At 39.5% G+C, this 14,716-nt stretch overlaps 1 protein-coding gene across 1 annotated transcript in view; it reads left to right on the top strand.

Annotated features, from left to right (window-relative positions):
* The first annotated feature begins 513 nt into the window (after positions 1 to 513).
* rims3 (regulating synaptic membrane exocytosis 3) overlaps positions 514 to 14,716 on the top strand; it is a 69,995-nt gene continuing 55,792 nt past the window's right edge. Inside the window, exon 1 of the mRNA XM_084132079.1 lies at positions 514 to 719. The gene's annotated coding sequence lies outside the window, so the exon portion shown is untranslated. The remainder of the gene's footprint in view (positions 720 to 14,716) is intronic.

Here is a 14,716-nt window from a genome sequence, read left to right as displayed (position 1 = left end):
AATAACGTCACGCAGACGGTGTTTACTTTGGGCTTTAACAGACACATGCACGCGGTGGCCATTGTAAGTTCACAAAACCCGACCGTACACATGAAGTGTGCCATTTGGGACAGGGCCATAGAGAAGACTTTGAGGTGAGACAGGCAAAATCGTTAATCTTTTTTTATTTTTTCTATTTTTTCCCCAATTGAGATTTCTTTATGGTCCAGTATTGTGGACTAACCTACATGTTCCCCTTTTCAGTAAAAAAAAAGAAAAGAAAAAGAAAAGGATAAATAAGATAAACAAGAATAACCTACTGGAATTGTGTGTGTCTGGTCAGGATGTATGGGCTGATGTTGATGAGAAGTAAGTTCATTAAAAATTCTAATAACCGCTTCTGATTATGCTGTGTAACTCGTGTCTGGGGACTAGAGTTTTATCCAGTCTCATCACCGCTAGCGCGTCTCCATGGTTACACACCTGCCCCAATAGGGACCAGCGGATCAGGTGTGTAACCATGGAGACGCGCTCGCTGTGAGAAGGCTGGATCAGCAGCGCGCCGCTCTCTCGTCAGTTGCTCTGTCGCGCTCTTCTGTGGATGCAAGAACCGTCCAGACACTGGCACGCGAACATAAAACAAACTAAACAATGACATTATCTGCAACGACACGACAGAAACACACCATTATCTGACTGCCCGAAACAATCCCGTGCCTCTTTCTACTCGCTGTTTACCGGTAAGTGTTTGAATATATTCGCGCGAGCACAGATGACATGATGCATTGAATTATTATTATTAGGGTAAAGCTGCATTGCAAAGGCAACGAGTGCATCATTGTCAGCTATTATGCATGAATCGTTTATGTTTTTTTTTAAATGCATTTGTTCGAACAATTGTATTGCAAACTGAATTTGTGAAGCAGAGATATTCTGTGCATTGCATGTATATTGCAAAACGTCTTTTGCTGCATTTATTTTCACTCCGGCCTCTATGGTCTATTATTTATATTATGCCTTTGCTGCATGCCTTTTTATTTTTATTTTTAGTTATTATTAAGCACATATATTTTTAGTTTGAATTAGATATATTAGATATAGTTTTATGAGAGGTTATGCGTGTATTAGCCTCCACTGCATAGGCTACTTTATAATAATACTTTATAGAAGAAACATTGCATGCTACCTTCAAAATATGATAATATATGTCCAATATCAGTCAAAATGGTTCATTGAAAACCTTGCACGAACCTTTTATTCTTCATTCAGCCAGTAATATATATATTTAGTTTAAATACATTATTTAATAAATAGACAATTCAATGTTTATATAGATGTTTACAGACGACATGCAGGATCCTTGAGAGTTTTACATGGAGGTACTGGAATTGTGGCATGCTCTAAATAAATATTTACAACACTAAATCAGTACAAATATTACTTTCCTTTTATGAAAGATCAACAGAATTCCAGCATTGACATTTAGCTACAGGAATCTGTTCCTCAGTGGTCGATCATTCACAGCTTATAACTGATAAATGGGATTGATGTACGCTGGATCTGTTGATTGTTCAGATCGTAAAACTCAATAGACAGCGAATCAGTTCAAGTTGTTGTTTAAGCTGTCTGTATCTATATGTATATCACTGGAGCAGTGATCCCTGAGATATGTTTAAGTCGATACTGTTAAATCTATAAAGTGTCTGAAGTCGTAAGGACAGGAAAAGGGGCGATTACACCTTTCACTGATTTAAGTACATCATCCATTTGAGAGAGCTGCGGGAGGGCAGTAAAAGTATCCAATTTATAGGTTTGTTCACAGCTGCCAGACTATTTGGTGCCTACATGCTGATGTTAGGTCAAAGGCGGTGTTGAGTTTAATGGGATGGCTCTATCATCATGGCTCTATCAAGAAATGCGAGGCATTTCCCAGTAAATGGGATCACAAGCGGTTACGTGGTGCTCTAATAAATCAAAACACTGAGAAGTGCCATTCGAATTCTATGGTAAAGGCAGGTATACTGTAAAAAGTTGCTGTCTTAAATTAAGAAGTACAATCAACTTGAATGTTTAAGTCATTTCAACTTAAATTACATTGAACTGACTTAAAAAATGATTTGAATCTTGTATAACTTATAAAAAAGTTGAAAATGGCTTAACTTGAGTTAAAGCAATGTAAAAACATATGTTGTCATTATTGATCATGTAATTTTTTACACAGGAGGGTGAAGAATTTAGGAATTGTTATGGTTCATGGGCATTTTTTAGTGAAGTCAGAGATGTTAGTTTTTGTAATTCTAATCCATATTTTGAAGTAGAGCACATGTTTTATATGTTTTGTTATGTGCAGGATGTGAAAATAACTCAAATAAATAATGCATCATGTACAACAGCTAGCTAAAAGCATTCAGTGGTGAAGATCCCATGCCCTTTTCTGAACCTCTAGGATGAAATAGAGTGAAAACAAAACCATTCTTTTTCGTTCGGTGCTCCTGGGCCCAGATTTTGTGCTTCTTATACCAGGTTATAGTTATTTGTGTGCTGGGCCTGGAAACAAGCGGGCTCCTGATGGCAGTAAATCTGTGATTTACAGTTTTTGTTGAGCTTGGTTCAAAGAGGTGCTGATTAGATTCTTTGGTATTTTTTGAGGCTGTACTTCTGTGGCGTTTAGTAACCATTTCGTTAAGTGTCTTTCTGTTCTTGTCAATGAGCCGTGATGTTCAAATTCTGCTCTTCTCTGCGAGTGCACTTGTTCATGTTTGGCAAACGCTTTTGAGACGTTTAATGTGTTGTTCTTGTGACCAATGCATCTATAGTTTGGACATTGACTATTAGTTACTTAACAATGAGTGTATTTAGAGACAATTGAATAGAGATTATATAATTGCAATACATCTTTTATAAATGACATACACTATTAAAAGTAAAGGTTAATTTATGGCATTGATGGTTCCATGAAGTGCCGTTAACATCAATGGAACCTTTTCATTCCACAAGTGGTTCTTTATTGCAAAAAGTTTCTTGATTATAAAAATGTTCTTCACATTAAGAAAGAAAGTGGTTCTTTTAAGAGGTTAAGAACTGAAAGATTATTTGAAGAACCAAAAATGGTTTTCACAGCGATGCCATAGAATAACCATTTTGTGTTCGCAAAATAACCTTTCAGTGAACAGTTCTTAAAAGAACAATATTTTTTTCTTAGTGTGTGAAGAACATTTTAATAGTCTGAAGAAAGTATAAAAAACCTTTTGTTCAAAAGAAATGTTCCATGGGTGATGAAGGTTCTTCAAAGAACCAATGATGATAATAAAGAATCTTAATTTCTAAGAGTGCAGAAGGCTTTGGTGCACAATGAATATAAATCATGTCTTTGTTTCCTTACTGTAAAAGGTAAACATGCCCCTATATTTCTCTAATAATTGCAGAATCATAACGCTAAGATTAAACTCACAACCAAAGGGCACATTAAATATGCAGCTACTCTGCGGTTGACTGCAACCCTTTTGCTGAGTGCTGCCACACTTTTTTTTTTGTCTGCATCCCTCTCTACCCCACTATCATTTCCTTACTCATGCATTTGCAGGGTGAATTTAGATGGATTAGATGGAGTGACGTACAAAGTCTTATAATAAAACATGGAGAGCAAGAAGAGAGTGTGAAGGTGAGAGTGTGAGAGATAGACAAGTGTAAATCAGAGTAAATCTGCTGTGCACTTACATGAATCAGTGTTCCCCCACCCTCACCCAAAAGAAGAGTTCACACTCACCAAGAGAATTCACTTCATCACTCACTGCGAAAACAGGCAAAAAAAAAAAATTAGATGGAGAAGAGGATGAGGGAGGAAAATGAATAAATTATTATGGTTTTCATTTACCATTATTAAAGGGGCTATATGTAAGATTTTTCATGTATTAATCGTTTTAATGTGTGAACAGCTTGTAATGAAACGACTTGCTAGGTTGTCTATGAAAGCCTGTTGACTGACTTTTATGTGAAGGACTCAGGAAGTTTTTACCAGGAAAATCAAAAGGATGTGAGTGACGTTTATGTACACTCCCAAGAGTCTTTCTTCCGTTCAGTGACACATGAAATGAATGCTTATACAATATTCAGTATAATGCCAAAAGAGCCATTCTGTACTGTAATGTCAATGTGTCATGCAAAGAAAAGGGATTAATTCAAAGTAGTCTGACATAGCCAGATCTATATAGTCTATAGTTCCATATATAATTTACAATCAAACTATCCAAACAGTGTAATTGTCACACCCTGATTTGATGTGATAATCCAAACAGAGAGGCTTGACGCAGAAGAACAATGAACTCACATTTAATAAACACCAGGAATCATCAAAGATAAACACCATCATGAAACGTTAACACAAGACAAGGATAACTGAGGGTTTAAATACACTAGATGACAATGGGCTAATGAGGGACAGGTGAAGGTGATTTGTTGTCATGGAGATTAACAAGGGTAGCTATAAAAACAAACAAGATGGCAATAGAAACAGGCTGTTTCTCAATTCCAAGAACGTAAAGAACGGACTTGCCCTCTCGTGGAGACTGGTCTTGCCAGGCTACCTTAAAAACGAAGGCGAAGACACAGAACGCATCTTTGTAATAATTGAGATGCGCTGTGACCTTCTTACTCAACTGACCATCCCAGCATATTATAAGAAGTGGCCAGTACACAATAAATACAACATAGCATTACAAAAAAAAGTCATAACCTATTAAAACATTTATTTCATATTATTATAGACATTATTTTCAGTATTTTATATCATTTTTCAACGTGTACTTGTGAAAAAGATGTTAAATGTTACTTATGCTTTGTCAATGTTAAGATTCTCTTTAATATGGCAAATAAAATACTGAAGGCTTTCTCCAGGTCTTTATCACTTTATTAAAATTAGGCAAAACAAAACAACAAATGTTTACTTTGACAAGCCATCACATATTTGCAAGCTTGCAGTGGGACTCTCTTAAGTGAGAACGAGAAGTTTAAAGCTTACAGGCTACCATACGTTGTCCACCCGCAACGTCTTCTGGGATTTCTAACTGTTCAAATCTCTCAAGTCTGCATTCGATGCATCCTCTTTAGTTGCGTTCTTACGTATTGGAATTGAATTTAAATTTTTAAAAGTGTACATGTCTTAAGAAACAGTCATGGAAGTGTTCTTTCGTTAAATGCATTACATTAAATGCAAGAACAGCTTTTTAAAATTACACTTTTAGGGTTTGAAGTACAGTACAAGTGCACAATCAATATAATTAATTGCATTTCTTTTTTACAAGGGGATAGCTTTGCGTGACAAACAGATTGAAATGTAAAAATTTAATTCACTGTAATTGCATCAAAGAGCAGAATAACGTCTCAGGTTACGACTGTAACCATAGTTCCATAGTGAGAAGGGAACGAGACGCTGCGTCAGTGATGCTTTGGGAATGCTTTTGCGTGATTGCGTCTGAAGGATGTGTGTCAATGCCAAGACGGAACGTCACGGGCGGGTGACGTCACAACCAGGAAAGGATAAAAGCACATCTGGAATGACCAGCACTAGCTTCAATTAACCGAAGTAAATCAATCACAGGGATAATGTATGGCAGTGCAATGCAGCTTCTCGTTCCCTTCTCAGGGAACTATGGTTACAGTCGTAACCTGAAACGTTCCCTTTCAAGGGAACTCACGCTGCGTCGATGACGCTTTGGGAACGATAATGCCCAAACGCCGTACTTACAGGTGCCTGTCCATGTGAAACTGTGGCACAACTAAGACATAAGCACCTGAGAACCTGGGGCAGCCAACCATACGAATGTAAGTGAAGAAGACCAACCTGTCGCATCACAAACTTCTTGAAGGGATACACATGAAATTAAGGCCTTGGAGGCTGCCATACTTCTGATAGAGTTAGCTCTGATAGCCAAAGGTGAAGGCTGACCAGAGACCTCATAAGCAAAAGAGATAGCCTCGACTATCCACTTGCTGACTGTCTGCTTTGAAACAGGAAGACCTTTTTAGGCAATCCAAAACAGACAAACAGCTGATCAGATTTCCTCCACAGGGCAGCTCTGTGGACATATGTATCTAGCACTCCTACTGGACAGAGAAGGTTCAGCTTTTCCTGGTCATGATCTTTGAAAGGAGGAGGGCAGAAGGCTTGCAAAGCGATAGGCTGCGGTAAGTTGGTCGGCATCTTAAGGACATAGCCCTGTTTAGGGTAAAAGAATGCCTTGACCATCCCCGGTGAGAACTCAAGGCAAGTGGAGGATACAGATAAGGCCTGAAGATCTCTTTTCAGAGAATGAATGGCTAGAAGGAAAACAGTTTTTAATGTCAGAAACTTCTCTAAAACAGTTTTAAGGGGCTCGAAGGGAGCCACGGATAAGCCTTCTAAAACAGTAGCCAGGTCCCACGCCGTAACCCTGGTAAGAATTGCAGGCCTCAGAGTGCCACGAAGGAAATGTGTTATTAGAGGTTTCCTTCCCAAGGAACTGGGCAGTTAACTGGATCCCACTGTCGCATACTGCACCAAGAAGTGAAAAATTTCCACTTTAGGGCGTAAAGTGTCCTCTTGGACAGAGCTCTGGAGTGAAGTATGGTCTCTACAACCTTGGTTGAGAGACCAGAATCTATGAGTTGGGCCCCTTCAGAGGCCAAACCCACAGGTTCCATATCTCTGGGCTGGGGTGAAAGATCATGCCTCCCGCCTGAGACAGAAGGTCCCTCCTGACTGGAATTTCCAAGGGAGAGCCATAGAGGAGGGACATTAGGTCCGAAACCATATTCGGCTCGGCCAGTACGGCGCTACTAGCAGTAGACTTATTCCGTCCCGGCGGACCTTCTCCAGAACTTCTGGAAGCAGAGCAATAGGGGGAAAAGCATACAGACGTAGCCTCGGCCATGTCTGTACCTGAGACGTTATTTTGCTCTTTATTGCAATTGCAGTGAATTGAATTTTTACATTTCAATCTGTTTGTCAGGATGTGTGAGGGAGAACCAAAGTGGACAGTGCGTCATATCCCGAGACGCAAACAGATCCTCTTCCGCTTGGCTGTACAACTCCCATATATGCTTCACCACCTCAGGGTGACATCTACATTCCCCTGACCTCAGTCCCTGCCTAAACAGGATGTCTGCTCCTAAGATCTTGTCTCAAGGAGAGCATCTTCCCTGAGGACCACAGGAGGATCTGGTGCGCCAGTTTGAATAGTGGATGCGAACGCAGACCCCCTGGGTGATTTATGTAAGAGACCACCAATGTGTTGTCTGTGCAGACAAGCACATGATGGCCTTTTAGGTCTGACAGGAAGTGCTTCAATGCCATGAAGACCTCCATCATCTTTAGGCAATTTATGTGCCACGAAAGATGATGACTCCTCTACAGAAGGAGCTGAGCTGAACGGCCTTCCATTTCCGCTCCCCAGCCTATGAGAGAGGCGTCTGTCGTGAGAGTGACTCGATGACAATGAGCTCACAACACAGGACCCTGGGACAGGAACCAAGGCGCGGAGACACCGCTGCGTGATCCTGATCATACGAAGTGAGTTCCCCTTGGTCCTGAGCCACCACTGCAAGGGTCTCATGTACAGCAGGCCAAAAGGTATCACGTTGGATGCAGCTGTCATCAGACCCAACAGTCTCTGAAACTGTTTCACAGTAAGTGACTGACCTAGCTTTATTTTTTTTACAACTGTGAGGATAGCAGCAACATGAGCGGGCAATAGGATGGCCCACATCATCACTGAATCCCACACCACACCAAGAAAGGTGGTCCTCTGTAATGGAGAAAGCACACTCTTCTTGGCATTCAGTCTCAATTCTGCATGTGAGCGAGAAGTTTTCTAGATTCCCATCAGGGTCTGAAAGGCGATGTAGAGTCTGGAAAACAGTGCGCAGTAATTTTTCAGTGATTTTTCAGTGAGTTTTGTCTTGGACTGTCCTCTTATTGGAGCTGTTTTAATAAGAGAGAGCTTGATCCTCTTCAAAGGGGCGGTGATGGGTTTCGTGCCCTGCATCCTCTCTGAAACAAAGAGTTTGTACTGCTCTTGGCCCATCCTCTCTGCTACCCGAAAAGCATCCACAACAGCTTGGTCTGCTAATTCTCTTGGGTCCAGCTTCAGAAGGTTGCCGCTCTGTCCTCAACAAGCTGAGAGACTCACTCGTAGTGCCATGCAATTGTACTGGACATCCGTTGGGGGACGGCTCAACGCTCCTCCGCCTGGCAGATGGCGATGGCTCCTCCGGTTGAGGGCAGCCGACAGTGAGTCCCCCGCTCCCTGCTCCACCCCCATCATGGCGAACGGGAGTCTTCTGCTCCCTCCTGCACGGCAGCCACCCCTCCTCGACCCAGGAGCACGGCAGCGAGCTCTCCGTCCCACCTGCTGTTCAATCGCTCCAGCTCCACCGCTCCGCATTATCCACCGCATGAATAATTTGTGTGGTTAAGGCTGAAGCACCATGGGACAAGCTTTGTCATGCTATCCACACAGAGACTGAAGTCAGCCTCACGCAGGGATAATAATAGACAACTCTGGCCCCAGAGAGTGAATGTAAATTAAGAGTACATAAAATATGCTTGACATTTAATTCTGCATCTTCTCAGAGACTGCGATTTCATTGTAATCCTTCTCATAATGTCACTGAATTCATCATTAACTATTCACCTGAACAGTTTATGATGTTATATATGGTATCGTTGTAATCCTTGACCATCAAAACATAGGGGTAGACATACAATTTTCTGTGTTATCATGTTTGGTTCAGGAGATATCATACAAAATACATAATTCCGTTATGGCGGAAAGCAAAATGGCCACCACAAGCCGTTTTTGCAATGGCTCTATTCCTGAAATTATACAAGTGTACCAAGTTCCATGCTTTTATGAAAAAGTGAACATAATTTTCACATATAGCAAGTAATATTTGGCTGGTCATGTGATTTCAGTATATCGCCTCCATGCAATGACCCCTACCATTTAAAATAAATTATAAAATATATATAAAATGATTTCTTTAATGTTTAAACTTTACAGTAAGGGGAAACTGACTTAGTCCTCTATTAAAGCCTTAACTGAGTGTGTAATATTTCATGTGACTATATTTAAAATGTTTAAATGTTGGTACAGAATTAGCAAGCATCCAGTATCATCTAGATTTGTAGTCCTAACTCTTTTTGATTCTCTCTCACAAACACATCTAATGGTGTGTTGAGGGTTGCTGCAGTCCAGGCTTTGTGTGTGTGTGTGTGTGTAAGTCAGCATGACTGTAGCATTACTCATGCCGTGACACAGCATAGCTCGTGCTATGATAGAAACCCTACAGACAGCATATAGAGGACTGTGTGTTTGAATTTGGTGTTCACACATCCTCTGCCTCTCTCTTCTCATTAGTGGTGGATTCAAACAAAATCACAGCATGATTTTGGTAACTTTATTTTGATGGTCCCCTTTTGACATTCTAACAGTGTACTAATACTCTAATGAGAGTTAGTTAACATGTAGTTGCAACATTACTTATAGTCAATAGACATAATGTTATTTTTGTCTGGAAATGAAACCCAATATTTAATATAGTAAATAACCGTGTGGCAAAGACTGTTGCATGTTGTAAAAACAGTTTTTGGAAAATCAGATTAATTAAATACTTTGTAGATTTGTTTTCATATTGGATCATTTTGCTTGATGGACACAAAGCAAAATGTTGATTGTTCATAACAAATGAACTATCTCACATTTTATAACAAAAACAAAAGACTAATAACAAAATTAAATCAAATGAAATAACATTATAAAATGATGTAAAATAACATTACAAATTAATTACTTGTTCCACTTTAAATTGTAACGCATGGTCTTCAGCACGCATTACAATATGGCGTAAAAAACAAAATAGTCTTTATTCTAGATTCTTAACACTCTGGGGCAATAAGGGAAAACATAGGAAACTAGAAAACCACATAAACATAAATGAGAACATATAATGAACAGAGAAAATGCTGCCTCGGCAGAAAGGAAAGCAACAAGGCACGTCCGAATCCAATGCTCATACAACATCCTGTCTACTTTGCTGCCTTCATCTGATTGATTTTTGAAGGCAGCATAGAAGCATCCTTCACTGCCAATGATATTCCACAATCCAGGCTGTGCTAAAATATAATAGCCTCTGAAAGTTACGGTTATGTTTGTGTGTAAATCCAACTTTTTCCACTTTTTTAATATTTTATATTGTGTAGTAATTAAATAATTCACCAAAGTAGATCATTAAACCTTTATGCTGCTTCAGAAGTACATGCACCTAGCCAAAATCAGTTTCGTAAGGTACCTTTGTGCGCAAACACTGCCTGCAAAGTCATTGCCTGGTTGGGCATCAGGGCAACAAATCTTCTGCCTAAGGGTTCGGACGGAGCCTCTGTATTTTAACACTCAGCCATTTTTCTTTGTTGCTTTCGTGTGTAAATAATTTTAAAAGAAAAAAAAAACATTATAATTGATATGTGTCATATAAATGGTATGGCAGAATCTACTGATTTTACTATTTTATATTTGAGTCTGATACTGTTTTGTCACTCCGGTTTTAAGGTTTTGCTTAGCTTTGCTGCTCTTATTTGTGTTTTATGTGTTGTTAGGTCTTACTATATTTGAATCTGGTTGTTCTGTAAAGTACTTTGGTCAGCCTAGTGGCTGTTGTAAATGTTCTATACAAATAAAGTGAACTTGAACTTGATTTACATATATCTACCGTCTCATGACATGATACCATCATATTGGCAAGCTCTAGTGTGTGTAAATGGTGAAATGTTTTGGTGACAGCTCCAAAGACCATTCCTTGTGCTGTCAAACCTTAAAACGTATCCTTTGTTTTCAATAAAATAAGTAAAATTTTCCCTCATCCAGTGGACTGGTTAATAACAGTAATTACATGTGCCCATTGCCCAGAAATTGACAAGGCCAAAAGCAATTATGATTTCAACTCTATTAACTGTAATTTGATTAATTGGTTACTAATGTGTTCCATGCTTAGCCTGGCAGCTCAGTGAAATGCAGTTGGTAAGGACTCAATGACCAAACAAAGCTTTAGCTAAAACATCTGAAATCATGATCTTTGCTTCTCCAGTGAAGACAGAAGTGTCTTGGTTTTAAATCAAGAGAAGCCCAGATGGCTGAAATTTTTGTCAACTTCACCTCATATAATTCATCTTATCTATCCAACCCATAAAAAGAACAGTAAGGATATATTGTGTTGAGCACAGGTCCAAATTAAGAAATTCCTGAATAGAGAAGTGGGTTAACGGGCCAGTGATGGATGGGCCGGCCCATTTTCTCCGGTGACTAATGACGACCTCTTCACTTTTCTGAGATTTGGGTTCCTCTGCTGTGGTGAGAAGGATTGAGCTTGCCTGGAGAGGGTCATCTTTGTGAGCCAACAAAGTAGCTTCACCTTTGAACTACTTCTGAATCTTCTAAAGGACTGCAGAAGTCTACAAAATTGTTAAAACACTCTATTGAAAAAATTATCTGACACCGGCATGGATTTCCAAGTTGGTTTATGTCAGAATGGTTTAGGTCAATACTTCACAATTAGCCAAAAAATCACTTAGTGGTTCAGTGAGGGAGTCAGTTAAGTAACAAGCCTGAACAATTCACTAAATCTGATTCAATACACTAAGCCGGGTGCACATTATATGATTTATAACAGTCCTTTATGATTGTTGCTTGTCAGACTGTACGAACATGATCACCGCTATAAGCCATGTCAGACTGTATGACATTCAATATTAATTCAAAACAGATGCACGCAAGAAGACTCGTCCAGAGTTTTACATTATCAATCCGTGACACGTTCGGTGACAGTGAGCTGCATTTAGATGCAGGATTGAAATGGTTGCTAGCAAACAAAAATAATCTATAGCATTAATTTTGATTGTGGCTTGTCTTAAAAAAAAAAAAAAAAAAAAAAAAAAAACCTAGACGATGTGTGTGGAGCAAGTGGTGGTTTGTTGTCGCACTAATTGTATCATCAGGTTCTGTGCCCCTATTGGTTTTTGATTTGCTACAATATATGTTTTGACTGAAATGGTACCAGTGTATATTTCACATTTTCCCTGACTTCATACAGAACATATTTTTGTGTTCTACTTTTTCACACAATGACACCCTGTCAAGTTAAAGGCACAGTATGAAAATTTCACCACTAGAGGCTGCTTATTCAAAACAATAACAAAGGTGTAGCTTGATGATGCCGTGAATGAGCGTGGTGTAGGATTACAAATTTAAGAATATGTTTTAGATCTGCTGATCCTACTTCCTTACATAACATCACATAAAAAACTAAGGTGAACTATACTGTATTGGGCATTCAAGGTGAACATGAGGGCATCCATTTACTGATTAGATTTAACATAGTTTCCTTTGAAGGGGTTTTGTTAGTCTTTGATCTTCCTACTGAGAGTTGAACTGTGTGAATGTTTACCTAGTCTTAGTTCTCGTGACCATGTGTTGTTTATACAATTTGGGGGGTACCATTATCTCAGTTGGGGGTAATTGCCTCTATTGTCTTTAGATGATTAGATTTAGTGGTCTTCCCTAAGGCTGTGTGTAAGGTCAGCACCTTTAAGGACTGCCCACTGAATGCCTATAAGATACCATGTAAAGTTACGTTAGTCAGATTTGTTGGATGACTGCAGCAACGTACAGCGAAGTTCTCAATAAAGAATAACTTCTGTTTGAATGTGATCCCAACATCTCCTGGTCTTGCTTTGATGAAGGAAAATAAGTTTCCAACAGTGGAATCATGGGAGGTGTTGTCTTCCCCTTCACAGCCAGCCGATGGAAAGCAATCTAACAGGACTCAAGGCAGAAATCATGGATGAGCTAATGTATTTAAGTTTTATTAATGTTACTATAGCCTGAAACAGGGCAGGGCCAAGAGCCGTGGGAACGGAATGAGGCCGGTGAAGTGAGTGATAGGTAGGTGTCTCTTTAATGAGAGACACCTCCACGACACACCGGTCTCAAGTCCCATGGAAAGACGACAGTGAAGGGCGAGAGAGGACCAGGGGTGCGTTTCCCGAAGCCAACTATGGTCGCAAGTTCCGTCTTCACCAGCACAATTTAACGGAACGTGCGACCATAGTTGGCTAACTATGCTTTTAGGAAATGCACCCCAGGCCTGGGGTATTTTACCTTGCTGTTTTAATTATGCTAATATGCCACAGTTGGCTGCTGCCTCTCCTTTTGTTTTGTTGTTTATGTCTATTACGATTAAAGTTACATTTAACATTTGCCGGTTCCGCCTCTTTCCTCCCTGAACTTAAACTCTGTTACAGTTACGTTTGTCACTTACGTAGTTACGTACAGTCAATTAAATTCACATTATTTTTATTTTTTTCTATGGAATAGCTGCAAATGCTGAATTGATACTCATACAGGTTGCTTTATTTGACAAATATGATATCATTGGTGGATATTATGTATTTGACAGGTGACATGATTACACTGGTTAAAATAGCTGATTTCTCTGGATTTAAACATTGTTGGAAACATTTGGTATAATGTAAGTTCACACTTCAACAAAATTTATAAAAATGTGCTAGTGGTTTTTGGATATTTTAATTCAAAAATCGTACATATCATGCCTTTAAAAGAAGTTCAACTTTTAAAACCGCATCATGAGACCTGTGTTCTTTTACCTGTGCCTCAGTAAAAAAATGTTGAGAGATGCCCCAGTTTTTACATTCTGGTTTTTAAATGCACATTTGAGAGCCTCGATGACATGATTGATTAGGCTGCTACCAAACATATACACACATGGTGCATCATGGTCTGTGTTTACAAGTTTTACTACTAGTTTTGACAACCTGTTTTAGAGTCTTAATTCAGCAACTTTATGGCTGTTAAATAAACTATGTAACAACTGAAAATACTTACCATTAATTGAGATACATATTATTTGTAAGGTAGCTTTAGAGCTAACTTTGCAGCACAACAAAAAATTGAAAGTGGTTGTTGTGCACTTCTAGTGTAGATTCTAATATTAATCTAGCTTTTTGCGATCTAGTTTTGTTTTGTGACTTCACACTTAACACTTTTTACCTCTTATGTCATTGTTCCTGGTTTGAAAACCAGCAAGTTTAAGGGGTTTAAGGGCTATTTTCTCCCTTTTCTTTGTTGGCAACACATGGAACTAGGCCAAATTAGCCATTGGGTCTGGCACCAGCATTGGCAGTGTGTCTGTGGTTGAGAGAGTACAGCGACCCACAAGTTCCTGCTCTATTAAGCCCTGTCAGGACACTGTAAATAAATGGGACCCACTTCAATCACCTCTAGTTGACCCCAAAAGAGTCACGCATTGTCTGCAAGGCGCAGGTCGGCATGGGTGATGTCTTGCTACTGTCTGTGCAGTAAGACGTTTGATAAAAGGTGCCCTCTTAATCTGTCTGTACTTATCAGCGCCCACAGTTTAGAGCTCAGGTCACGATGCCGAACAAAGCAGCTAAGGGCCACGGGTCTCTTTGATCGGCTGTGCTGCCACATTTCAGACCATTGTTCTTCGCTCATCTCTCCCATTGCCAATCAGACCCCATGTACACACACCTAAATCAATCTGATTACTATGATAAAGACGTACCCTGCTTTCTTTTCATTTCATTTTCATTTCAAAGGAGTGTTAGTCCAGATCCAGCTCTAAATTATGATTATTATCACTCAGGGAGGCAGGCTGATTCATTTCCAAG

This window comes from Abramis brama, assembly GCF_963993115.1.
Source record: "Abramis brama genome assembly, chromosome: 12".
Taxonomy (NCBI): domain Eukaryota; kingdom Metazoa; phylum Chordata; class Actinopteri; order Cypriniformes; family Leuciscidae; genus Abramis; species Abramis brama.
This window is presented reverse-complemented; position numbering and strand designations above follow the sequence as displayed.